The 12,997-nt window shown below is 32.9% G+C and overlaps 1 long non-coding RNA gene across 1 annotated transcript; it reads left to right on the top strand.

The window, feature by feature from the left end:
• The first annotated feature begins 3,125 nt into the window (after nucleotides 1–3,125).
• On the top strand, nucleotides 3,126–12,997 carry LOC143250378 (uncharacterized). Its single transcript, XR_013028150.1, has 3 exons — nucleotides 3,126–3,192; nucleotides 11,512–11,590; nucleotides 12,877–12,997. It is a non-coding gene; the product is annotated as an uncharacterized LOC143250378 (long non-coding RNA).

Raw genomic sequence — 12,997 nt, 5'->3', positions numbered from 1 at the left:
AAGCTACTCGAGATCTATCTGCGCTAGCCGTCCCTAATTTAGCAGTGTAATACTAGAGGGAAAGCAGTTAGTCATCACCACCCACCGCCAACTCTTGGGCTACTCCTTTACCAACGAATAGTGGGATTGACCGCCACCTTATAACGCACTCATGGCTGGGAGAGCGAGCATGTTTTGTGCGACCGAGATTCGAACCCGCGACCCTCGGATTACGAGTCAAACGCCTTAACACACTTGGTCATGCCGGACCAAGTTACCCTATTGGAATGTTTTTCATAATTCTTAGACATAGTATCTAGTCTTTTGTATTAATTTGGATGGAAATCAAATTAATCAAAGATGTTGACCGTAGATATAAAGAAGACATAAGACTGATAAATGTTATTCAGTAGTGATGTGATTTAAACATTCCAACTCAATACATTTAACTAATTGATCATTTAGATTTGTAAACATTACTTGTGATTTAAAAGTAAATTTATACTTAAACAGAAAAAAAAGGGAGAATTTTACCTATCGTAATAAAAACTTCCTGCGCAAACACAAATAAAACACCTTCTTAAATATTTTTATGAAGATGGTTATGTTGATACTTTTTACAATTTTATTTAATTTTTTATTTAGTTTATTTGGCATCACAAAACAACATCAACTGCCCTTGTGGATACATGTTAAGAGAAATCATGGCTGTAAGTTGTGAATATGGATATACTTTGTTTGTATTCATTTCATCTTTTCATATAAAAATTTGAGGGACATAATCTGTTTGGTAGAAATATGTCTTTATAATAATTTAATGAGAAAACTCTAGATAAACTAAAAATACATTTGATATCTTCCCAACTTTAAAGCTCTGACTGAAACGAAGTGTTTTTGCTAGTTCATTTTTTAGTATATTTTACACGAGACAGGAATTAAAACCTGACTACGAATATGAATTTTCTTACACAGAGACACAAAGCAACTTGGAATAGATCTAAAGAATATGTTTTATTATAATATGCGAAGTAAGCAGTACGTGCAATGAGATTTTTGTGAATTTCAGTAAGAAGAAAATATTACAACAAGAAAACACCTATACTAATTACATCATGACATAAAAGACCACAAGTTACGTAAAATTTTTCGGGTCTTACAAATTACTATACATGGTAGAAATGCTAGGTGTAGTTTAATGTCTTGTGTTGGTGTTCACTGATTGATGGCCCCATATTGGAGCACAATGTATCGCTGAATACGTTTCATACTTTTAACTGAAGGGTGTTTTAACTACCTTAATCATGATTGTTATTCAGTTAAAAATAGTTACATAAGAGTGGTAACTATTGCTAATAGTTATCTGCATCTATTTGACAATTGTAAATAAAGAACGGCTCTGTCTGAAACTTAGGAAGGATTTGAACTGGATTTTTATACCTTCTGTCATATAATGTGCCATTTCTTCTGCTTTTGTTTTGGAGACATTATTTTGGATGTTTTAACAGCTCTCTGTTAAGAAAAGTTATTATTATTATTATTCTCACAAGCATCGCCAGTATCTGGAGGACACCATTTCGAACACTTCCATGCCTGTTCTCTCTTCACTTATTATAGAAGTTAAGGCTGTCTGTGCTATTATATTTTGTCACCATGTTTTTTCAGCCTCCTTTTGCTCTTGTATTCAGCGTTTCGTTGCATCAAGTTTCAGAATAAATTTACGTATTTTATGCCATAAACGCAAACGAAACATTAATATAAACATTAATAAGTGCATTATGGGAAATACCACATGCCAAACTCTTGTTTACTATTTTACCAATGTATAGAGGGTCGAACATCCTCATCACCTGGCCGTTTCTACATTACAAGTTTTGTTGAACCAAGTTGCTAACGCATTTTCTTTCCGATTATCACAAAATAAAATCAGATGTAAATTTTAATTGAACGTGAATTATATTAATAAATTTCATTTTCGCTAAAAATAGTATTAACATTTTAATAACTATGGTTCTGTTTTTCATACTTACCGAAGCAACCTTAAACTTTAAAAATGTGTTTTCCTCACAACAAAACCATATTGGGTTATCTGTTGAGTCCAGCGGGGAGATTTGAAAACCCCTGTTTTCGTCTTGTAAGTCTGAATGCTTCCCGCTGTACCAGCGGCAGACTGTAGATATGGCACAACATTATCGATTTAAAAGACAGACAGATTAATATTTATCTTAAATGTTGCTATGATAAACTATTAATAACTCTTTGAATACTATTTCACTAACGAATAGTGGGATTGGATTCATCGTCCCATAATAACGCCCCCACGTCTTAAAAGACGAGAATATTTGGTGTAATGCAGATTCGAACCTGCGATCTTCAGATTACAAGGCGGGTGCCTTAACCACGTGGCCAAAACGGGCCGTTTTACCACGAATCTGCGATAAGAACAAAAGATGCAAATACCGTTTTCTGAATTAAACATAAACAATCTGAAATAAATACATATGCTGGCTATATGTACACACATCATAAAGTCCATATAAAAACTATTTATTAAAAGATAACTACTTAGCATATTTTCCTTTTAAAATTAATATGTTATTCTAATTGTACTTTTGTTGTTATAATAAAAATACAATTTGTTTGTGATATAATTTCAAACTTTAACTTACTTTTTCATATCTATAAGTCTCAGTAACTTTTCACAGTTCCTGGTGGCTGTACTCAACCAGTTTCTTCTGCTCCCTCACTACTAGCTATTTAAAAAGGAGACAAACGTTAATTAAATGATTGATATTTTGAAATTAAGAACAAATTTACACAACTGGTTATCTTTGCTTTGCTCACAACGGATATCGAAGATTCTCAGTGTAACTATTTCTTGAACGGCGAAACTTATGAAACTGGTAAAACAAGGAAATAAAAGTGATATATTCCAGTATTTTGGTATTCATATCCACAAGAAAATCATTTCGATATTTTGGATATTACTCCCAGGGACAAGCGGTAAATACACGGACTTACAACGTTAGAAATCTGGTTTCAATACCTGTCACAGACAGAACGCAGAGAGCTATTTATGTAGTTTTATCTTAACTTTATGGAGAGACAGAAATTTGGTTAAATATATATATTTGTTTCACTAGGATAAGAAAAAAAGAATGGCCAGGATCAAGCCTAAAAGCTTGAATAATACTCAGAAAAGCTCTAAAGAAAAAGGTAAAATATCTCTATTTTTTGGTTGTCTAATATTAAAAGTACCAGCAAAATCTTTCAAAATTTGTGAAACGTTTTTCTAAAATATTTATTTTATCATTTGGTAGACCCAAGAACAAAACCGCCTCCACCTCCCACTTATCAAATTTACACCAATTGCAAAACTGCAAAACAAGCATCGAAAGTATGGAATTAAAAAAACCCAACCTAAGTTCAGTTACTTCTCTTCGCCAGAACAACCACAAAAAGATTTCTCAAGCAATTTCAATTCAAAATCGGAGAAAAGAAATCTGCAAAGAAAATATTTCATATCAATATATTTATTTCAACACATGAATTTCCACTTTCTAAAACTGAACTTCTTGTTCCTTTTCAAGCACTAAACAAAGTCAGATGTCTTAGTAAAAAACTAAACAGTTGTTTTATCTTTACGAAATCAAACTGAATCTGAGTTTCGTTTCAAACTTTTAAATAATCAACCTACATGCCGCAATAGTGGCAATAATTATATATTTTGTACAAATTGTATATAATTTCCAGTATCATATCCACCAGGATGTAACAATTCAAATAGTAGTCTCAAGCGATTTAACGGAGAACAATCGTTACAGTAACATTTCCCTTTTGGCTGTTACGTCTAGAATATTTAAAGATCCGGTGTAATAGTTTTAGAAGCAAAGCACCATTATCATCAGTTAACAATAATTTCCAAACTTAATTATTGAAGTAGAAGAAAAAAAGTAACATTTAATTTAATTGAAAACTCAATATACACACGGCATATTCATCTGACACAAGCGACTAATCATGTACAAGTCGTAAATAAACATCTTCAACTCTTTTCTTGTCAGAGCAAATAAAGACTATATGAGCCTAATATTTGAAGCCGTAGTTATAGAGAACCACGAGAAAAATCCTGGACATTAGAAAACTAACACATATATTATACTCTGTATACCTAACCATGTTCTTACCAAACGAAAGTTAGTTAAAAAGGATCAAAATGTAGAAAGGAAACCATATTTATTACAAGCCAAACACATTGAAGACAAAGGAAAATCTTGTTCATCATCTCGTCGCGATCCAACAGCTAGGTTTCTTTAGTAAGCTTGGAAACAAATCAACATATTTTGGACTGTGTTTTAAATGATAATGAGCTATTGTCACCTCATGATAGAATATAAAATAATCTGACAATTGGAATAGACTACACACAGACAAAATAGGACAAAATCGAATCTCACATCACAACCAATCAATTCTGCAAACTTAGTGGAATTGTTAATTTACAATCAACACCACAATTGGGTAGTGAAGGATTAAAAAAGTGAAATAATTCATATTAGTCTTATTTTATAGATGTACGTTTCAACGAATATTTGAATTAAACATCACCCTCACGTGCTGTTATTGATCATACTAGGCTAAACACGAAAGTTGGAAGTGTGAACACCTTTTGAGTTCTTACACTTTTAACATTTAGAAACATTCCCGTACCATGTCTAACAAGCATATTTCAGATTTAAAAAAAATTATGACAAGTCTCGACATATTCTTACAAAGAAATGTGTCTCTATTTCATTATTCATTAAATCCGTTCACTTTTTGCTATTTTCAATTGTTCCCGGATATCATTGACTCTAGTACTTCATGCTTAACATAATATTTTATGCTGAATTTTGTTCTTGTACATTCTCTGCTATGACCAAAATTTCAATATTCTTATATCTTCTACATGCTAATGTATACAATATTTTAGATCACGTTTTGTTTCTCCATTACAGTTTCTTCCACGTAGAAAGTCATATTTATAAATTTAAATATTTTATAGTTACCGAATGTTACTTTTTGTATTACCTAAAATCTGATTTATCTTTGTTATCGATTAAAATATAGGATAAGATATTTGGTGATTTTCAACACGTTAAACAAAATAATAATTAAACCTGCAACATAAGACACAAGAAACATTCCTTTTAATGCTTCAGTAAAGAAGTACTTTAGGCTCAGTAAAGCAATGAGTTGGTAAACAACAATCTATATTTTTAATGAAGTGATTTAGTTTGGGGAGAACGTACAACGCTTTTCGAAAGAGTGTTGGTCTGTCTTCTTCAGATATGGTATTTAGCAAAGCAGTACATGGTATATATACAAGAGGTACAATAATTTAGAGTAAAAGAAGTGTTTCCATCATATGAAAAGATTATATATAAATGTCAAGGTTGGTAAAGTCTATGGTTGGTGAATGAACGAAGCGAAATATGGTTGATATTGCTAGAGACATTATCACGGTTTGGAGAAATGCCGTTTGGTTTGTTGATCTCCGTAGTTTCTAAAGAATATATTTTCGTTTTCAGTTGCACGATAGCGTACGAGTAAAGTGTACAGTTACAAGGTATTTTGTGACAAGGCTCAAATGGCTGGCATGTTAAAAACGATATTTGGAATTCATCCTTACTCATATGACCTTTATATTCTTTTTATGATTTAGTTACAAGAAATGTGATATTTGTCTATTATATTTCACAATACATTCCTATGGGATTCTACGTACATGATATATTTTGTTCCTTCATTAGTAGTTATTTAGGGTTAAAGAATAAGACGTTTATATTATTTCAAGTTTTAATATCATTTTCCATTTATTAAAGAGGCTGGTAATTTCATAAGAAATTTCTGGTATGAAATGGTTTGTTTGTTTCTGTTTTTAATTTCGCGCAAAACTACACAGGAGCTATCTGCGCTGCCATCCCTAATTTAGTAGTGTAAGACTAGAAGAGAGCATGAAATGGTATGCCGGTAGAATGGATTTGGTTGTTATAATATATTGTGTGGTTTTGAACGTTAATACAAGCCCTATTATATAACTTTGGCCTAAACCTTTAGGTAGTACTACATTTTCTAAGTAGTGCAATTCAGTTCTAAATCTTCTTTGTGAGTTCAGTGATTGTAGGATTCTCTTCCTAAAACTAAAAAATAATCGTTCTATTCATAACTTACATACATGTATTTAAATATCTGTGTGTGTATAACATGGAATAATTCGCAAAGATACTAGTTAAAAATTTCTTAGAAGTCAAATTGTTAATGAAAACAGCTTTATATTATTTTCTCTTCAGGTTTAAAATCAGACAAAAACCAATCACAATGTTACTGAAAAAAAATTGCCTTTGTCAGGATACCACATTTTTTCCTAGAGCAATCAGTGACACCCTCTGTGAGCTCCAAGAAAAATCAGTTCCTCCAGAGATTGTGACAAAAGGGACGCTTAACACTGCATTTTGTAATGCCGTAATAATAGTAAAACGTGTACATGCCATGAATCACGAGAATAATTATACAATCTGCAGGATACAAAACAGAATGAAATACCAACTTGAAAACAAGAAATAAAAACATTTTTTTACCTTCATTTTATTCTTATATGCTCTTGAAACAAAACACGTTAGAAGACTCTTCACCAAACGTCTAATTTACTAATATATTTCGTGAGTGCAAATCTAACTAAATATGAAGGAATGATATGTTCAGTTGATTAATTTCAGTTTCATTCATTAAAGGGAAAACAAAATTATGGAGACAAATATAATGAGATGATTCTTCAGAAAATAATGTAACCGTTAAATTAAAATTACAATAACAAACAGTTTGAACTGATAAAGATGCCACATCGAAGAACGAGGTTCGCCATGGCCAGGTGGGTTAAGGCATTCGACTCGTAATCTGTGGGTTTCGGGTTCGAATCCCTGTCACACCAAACATGCTCGCCCTTTCAGCTGTGGAAACACTATAAAGTGAGGTTCAATCCCATTATTCTTTGATAAAGAGTAGCCCAAAAGTTGGCGGTGGGTGGTGATGACTAGCTGCCTTCCTTCTAGTCTTACACTGCTAAATTAGGGACGGCTATCAAAGACAGTCCTTCTGTATCATTGCACGAACGTAAAAAAACAAAAGGACAATACGATGTAGTTATTAAAGTCATAGTTTACCTCGTGTAAAAGCTGCTGTTATTGTGTTTTGAATTTAATTATTTAATCTAGCATATTCCTTACTAGATATCAAAGCAAAACTAGTTTAGATGTTATTTAATTTTGTAGAAATCAGTATTTTTTATCTTGACTTAGGTGAATCTTGGCCAATCAATGATACAATCTGGAATGAAGAAGAAGAATCAGTTCCTTCCGAGATTTTCATACCCAAAAGGTATGTATTCTCAAGTTCCTACCGGGATTTTCATACCCAATAGGTATGTATTCTCAAATAAATCCTGACTTTTATCTAAGTGGTTGCCAGGACGCTCTGCTCACAATACCCGGAAAACTGTTTTGAGCTCCTGTCACACCAAACACATTCAACCTATTTAGTCGAAAGGGAAAATTAAAATATGACAGTCTATTTCATTATTCGTTGATCTAAGAGTAACCCAATAGTTGACAGTGTAAGGTGTTGACTTGGTGTCTTTCCTTTAGACTACAATTGCTGAAAATATGGTTGGTGTATACAGCCTACGTGTTGTTTCGCGCAAAATTTAAAAGAAACCAAATCAAATAGACTAAGTATCGAAAAAAATTAAAATTATAAAAATATTTTAAAATAGTTTCTCAGCAAATATGTAACAGTTCATGTATATTATATATTGTTGTTCTTAGTTGTTTTTATCTCACCATAAAACTTGTGTTTTGATAAGAATGCGTACTATTGATGATTATAATCTGTTATCAAGCAGAAAAACTGTTAACTTAAAAATTCAATGAAAAGTATGTAATCCAATGATATAATTAGGTTTCATAGTTACTTACATAACCTATGTATTTCTTCAATACATTGCACCTTTGCTGCTTGGCTACAACTAGTAAAACGCTACCTGTCATAACATCTTTGCCGTCAACATCTTGTAGAGTCGTTTTCACTTATAATTTGTTTTGGGACCTTAATTCTTGTATTTTTGATTCAAGCAGACAAATTTGGTAACATATGTTTTATGTGACTTTGAAATAACCATAATTCGTTATCTATTCCACCATATAAATTTTCAAATACGTTTAATAATCATTTGACAAACCTCAACTACTGTTTTTCTCTATACACAATTGCAACCATTTTTCATTATAAGTAACTTTAACGTGGGTATTACAGCAACTTGTGAATGAGAGTAGAGAAGAATATGTTAATTCCATTACATCTGCAATATCCACTATTATCGAGGACCTCTGTATAATACCAGGACTCCACAGTTTGACTCATACACGACAGATCTAGTAGTTATTGAAATACTGTTCATATTGTTATACTGTCTGAACAATAATTGTTTTAGTGTGGATCGTGATATTTACCAATTTTATCTCAGTTGTTAACCATTAACATTAAGGTACTGATTTATCAATATAACACAATTCATTTAAATAAATATTGATCTTTTCTCATACAAGTCACTTTTGTGTAAATATACTATGACAAATTAATTATTTGTAAGTATTGCTTCTATTCCAGTGACTTTGCCCCGCAGAAGAAATCATTGAAGGAGAGGATTGAGGACGGGTTTAGAAGAGTTTTTTGTTGTAAGCATCAAACCAAGCAGGAAAGAGTCTGGTGTCACGACTCGTAAGTTCTAGGTTTTTATGAATTAACTAGGATACCGTATTTTCATACTACATATACTCAACGTAATGTATAGCTTTACGAAAAAAGTCTGACTGAACTTATCGCTTCTTACGGCCCTTTTAGAAACCTACATTTCTTACTACACATATCCATGTAATCGTTTTTCACAGTGTACAGTTTAGCCGAAGGATAAACACTAAAGCTTTTGCGATAAGTGGCTTTGTGGACAACGTTGTGTGCCTTTTGTGTATTTTTTCTGATCCGAGTGAAAGCTATACTGACTATTTAACTCTATTTTACCTGAGACTAAATATCTAGAGGGTGAATAACTTGAACATCCAATTGACATTTAGTAGGCGTTTTCTTTTGTTTTTTGTATGAAACTCTCGTACATTTCATCACGAATATTCTCTGGTTGAAAACTGAGAGTTCTTAATTTCTCAACTCTCCTGGAAAGTCTCTCAGTAGCTTGATACCGATATTTTCAATTGATGGGTATTTTATGCTCACAAGGGCTAAATGGCAAGTCAGAATCACTTAACATTCCTAATTCTAAACAACTGACCAACTACTCATTACCATAAGAAACTTTAGCCGTCTGTTAGACCCGAAGAATGGGAATGACTGCCATTACTATAACCCGAGCACAACCGAACTTACGGGCTGTATTCAGCTGCATTGTGGCTCGAATATTAGACACTGAGAAACGCAACACTGCATACTGAATATCAGTTATTGCTGGCCCGTCCAAGTAGAATATAATAAGTATAAATTAATGTTATCTTTTAATCTCTGAAAGGATCTGTTTGAAGGAAGAGTGATGTGAAAAATGTAACAGATTTTAACATGTCCCTAGGGTAATCGACGATTTCTAATTTAAAATACGTTTATATTAAACTTTAACTTGTATTGACTTTGTATATCATACAGCTTCGTTGGACTTCTTTGAACAACCATGTCGTAGTTTCTTTTTTGTTTATTTCTTACTATCATCCGCGTGGCATGACAGTAATTGGATGTCTCACCTTTTTAATTTATGCTTGTATAAAAGGGAAACAACAATCTGTGCTTTAACAACATTTTTTCTCTCCAAAACACACTCTAGTAGCAATGAAGAGATTGAATGGGATAGCTCATCCGTTTGGAATTACACGACTGGTCGTGTTGTTGAATTTGAAGAGGATGAAAAACGTGTTATAGAGATAATAAAGTCTAAAAATAAACCTCACGGATTTTGTATTGCTAAGAAGATGTTAAAGAACAGTAATGGTAAGCAGTCTCTTGTTTGTATCAGAATAGCGTTTCTTTTATTATTATTATTACAGTAAAAGATGACCTGGAGAGATCACCCATTTTAATCATTTACACCACTTTATGGTAGTGTGTTGTCTGTCTATAACTTAGTTACTAGACACTAAAATGTTGTCATTTAAGAAACGCTTAACATTGCAATTTGTACTGCCGTGACGTTAGTGAATCGTGCACATGCCACGAATTACGAGAAAGATAATACAATCTGTAGGATACAACACAGCATGAAGTAAGAACTTGAAAAGCAAGAAATTAAAATATTTGTGACGATTCATTTTGATTTTATCTGTTCTTGGTACAAAACACGTCAGAAGTCCCTTCACCAAACATCAAGATGATTAATATATGTCGTGAGTGCAAATCTAGTTTGTTTGTTTGCTGTTGAATTTCGCAAAAGCTACACGAGGGCTATCTGTGCTACCCGTCCCTAATTTAGCAGTGTAAGACGAGAGGGAAAACAGCTAGTCATCACCACCCACCGCCAACTCTTGGGCTACTCTTTTACCAACGAATAGTGGGATTGACCGTCACATTATAACGCCCCCACGGCTGAAAGGGCGAGCACGTTTAGCGCGACGGGAATGCGAACCCGCGACCCTCAGATTCCGAGTTGCACGCCTTAACACGCTTGGTCATGCCGGGCCGAGTGCAAATCTAAAGAAAGATGATAGGATTATGTGTTCAATTTTTATTTTAAAATTAATTAATTATAGGGAAACAAAATTATCATGGCATTATCCGGCAGAAAATAACGTGACGGTTAATTTAAAATTACGATAACAACAGTTTTGAACTGATGATGATGATGTCGTATTAAAGGTCCATATGATTTAGTTATTAAAGTCAGGATTTACCTGGTGTAGAAGTTGTTGTTATTGTATTTTGAATTTAATTATTTAGTCAAGCAGGTTTTGCATTGTAACTGAAACAATTTTATCTTAACGTTTAAAATTTCACTTCAATAGTTTTGAGCCCGACTTGGCCAGGTGGTTAATACATTCAAATCGTAATCCCAAAGTTTCGAGTTCGAATCCCTGTCGCGCCAAACATGTTTGCCCTTTCAGCTGTGGGGACGCTATAATGTGAGGTTCAATCCCTTTATTCGTTGATAAAAGAGTAGCCCAAAAGTTGGCGGTGGGTGGTGATGACTAGCTGCCTTCCCTCTAGTCTTACACTGCTAAATTAGGGACGGCTAGCAAAGACAGTTTTGGTGTATCTTTGCACGAACGTAAAAAAAAAGGACAATACGATGTAGTTATTAAAGTCATAGTTTACCTCGTGTAAAAGCTGCTGTTATTGTGTTTTGAATTTAATTATTTAATATAGCAGATTCCTTACTAGATATCAAAGCAAAACTAGTTTAGATGTTATTTAATTTTGTAGAAATCAGTATTTTTTATCTTGACTTAGGTGAATCTTGGCCAATTAATGATACAATCTGGAATGAAGAAGAAGAATCAGTTCCTTCCGGGATTTTCATACCCAAAAGGTATGTATTCTCAAGTTCCTACCGGGATTTTCATACCCAATAGGTATGTATTCTCAAATAAATCCTGACTTTTATCTAAGTGGTTGCCAGGACGCTCTGCTCACAATACCCAGAAAACTGTTTTGAGCTCCTGTCACACCAAACACATTCAACCTATTTAGTCGAAAGGGAAAATTAAAATATGACAGTCTATTTCATTATTCGTTGATCTAAGAGTAACCCAATAGTTGACAGTGTAAGGTGTTGACTTGGTGTCTTTCCTTTAGACTACAATTGCTGAAAATATGGTTGGTGTATACAGCCTACGTGTTGTTTCGCGCAAAATTTAAAAGAAACCAAATCAAATAGACTAAGTATCGAAAAAAATTAAAATTATAAAAATATTTTAAAATAGTTTCTCAGTAAATATGTAACAGTTCATGTATATTATATATTGTTGTTCTTAGTTGTTTTTATCTCACCATAAAACTTGTGTTTTGATAAGAATGCGTACTATTGATGATTATAATCTGTTATCAAGCAGAAAAACTGTTAACTTAAAATTCAATGAAAAGTATGTAATCCAATGATATAATTAGGTTTCATAGTTACTTACATAACCTATGTATTTCTTCAATACATTGCACCTTTGCTGCTTGGCTACAACTAGTTAAACGCTACCTGTCATAACATCTTTGCCGTCAACATCTTGTAGAGTCGTTTTCACTTATAATTTGTTTTGGGACCTTAATTCTTGTATTTTTGATTCAAGCAGACAAATTTGGTAACATATGTTTTATGTGACCATGAAATAACCATAATTCGTTATCTATTCCACCATATAAATATTTAAGTACGTTTAATAATCATCTGACAAACCTCAACTACTGTTTTTCTCTATACACAATTGCAACCATTTTTCATTATAAGTAATTTTAGTGTGGGTATTATAGTAACTTGTGAATGAGAGTAGAGAAGAATATGTTAACTCCATTACATCTGCAATATCCACTATTATCGAGCACCTCTGTATAATAGCAGGACTCCACAGTTTCACTGATACACGACAGATCTAGTAGTTATTGAAATACTGTTCATACTGTTATACTGTCTGAACAATAATTGTTTTAGTGTGGATCGTGATATTTACCAATTTTATCTCAGTTGTTAACCATTAACATTAAGGAACTGATTTATCAATATAACACAATTCATTTAAATAAATATTGATCTTCTCTCATACAAGTCACTTTTGTGTAAATATAGTATGACAAATTAATTATTTGTAAGTATTGCTTCTATTCCAGTGACTTTGCCCCGCAGAAGAAATCATTGAAGGAGAGGATTGAGGACGGGTTTAAAAGAGTTTTTGTTGTAAGCATCAAACCAAGCAGGAAAGAGTCTGGTGTCACGACTCGTAAGTTCTAG

Source organism: Tachypleus tridentatus, chromosome 5 (assembly GCF_004210375.1).
Source record: "Tachypleus tridentatus isolate NWPU-2018 chromosome 5, ASM421037v1, whole genome shotgun sequence".
Taxonomy (NCBI): Eukaryota; Metazoa; Arthropoda; class Merostomata; order Xiphosura; family Limulidae; genus Tachypleus; species Tachypleus tridentatus.
The sequence above is the reverse complement of the archived record's forward strand: the minus strand, read 5'-3'. Positions and strand labels throughout refer to the sequence as shown.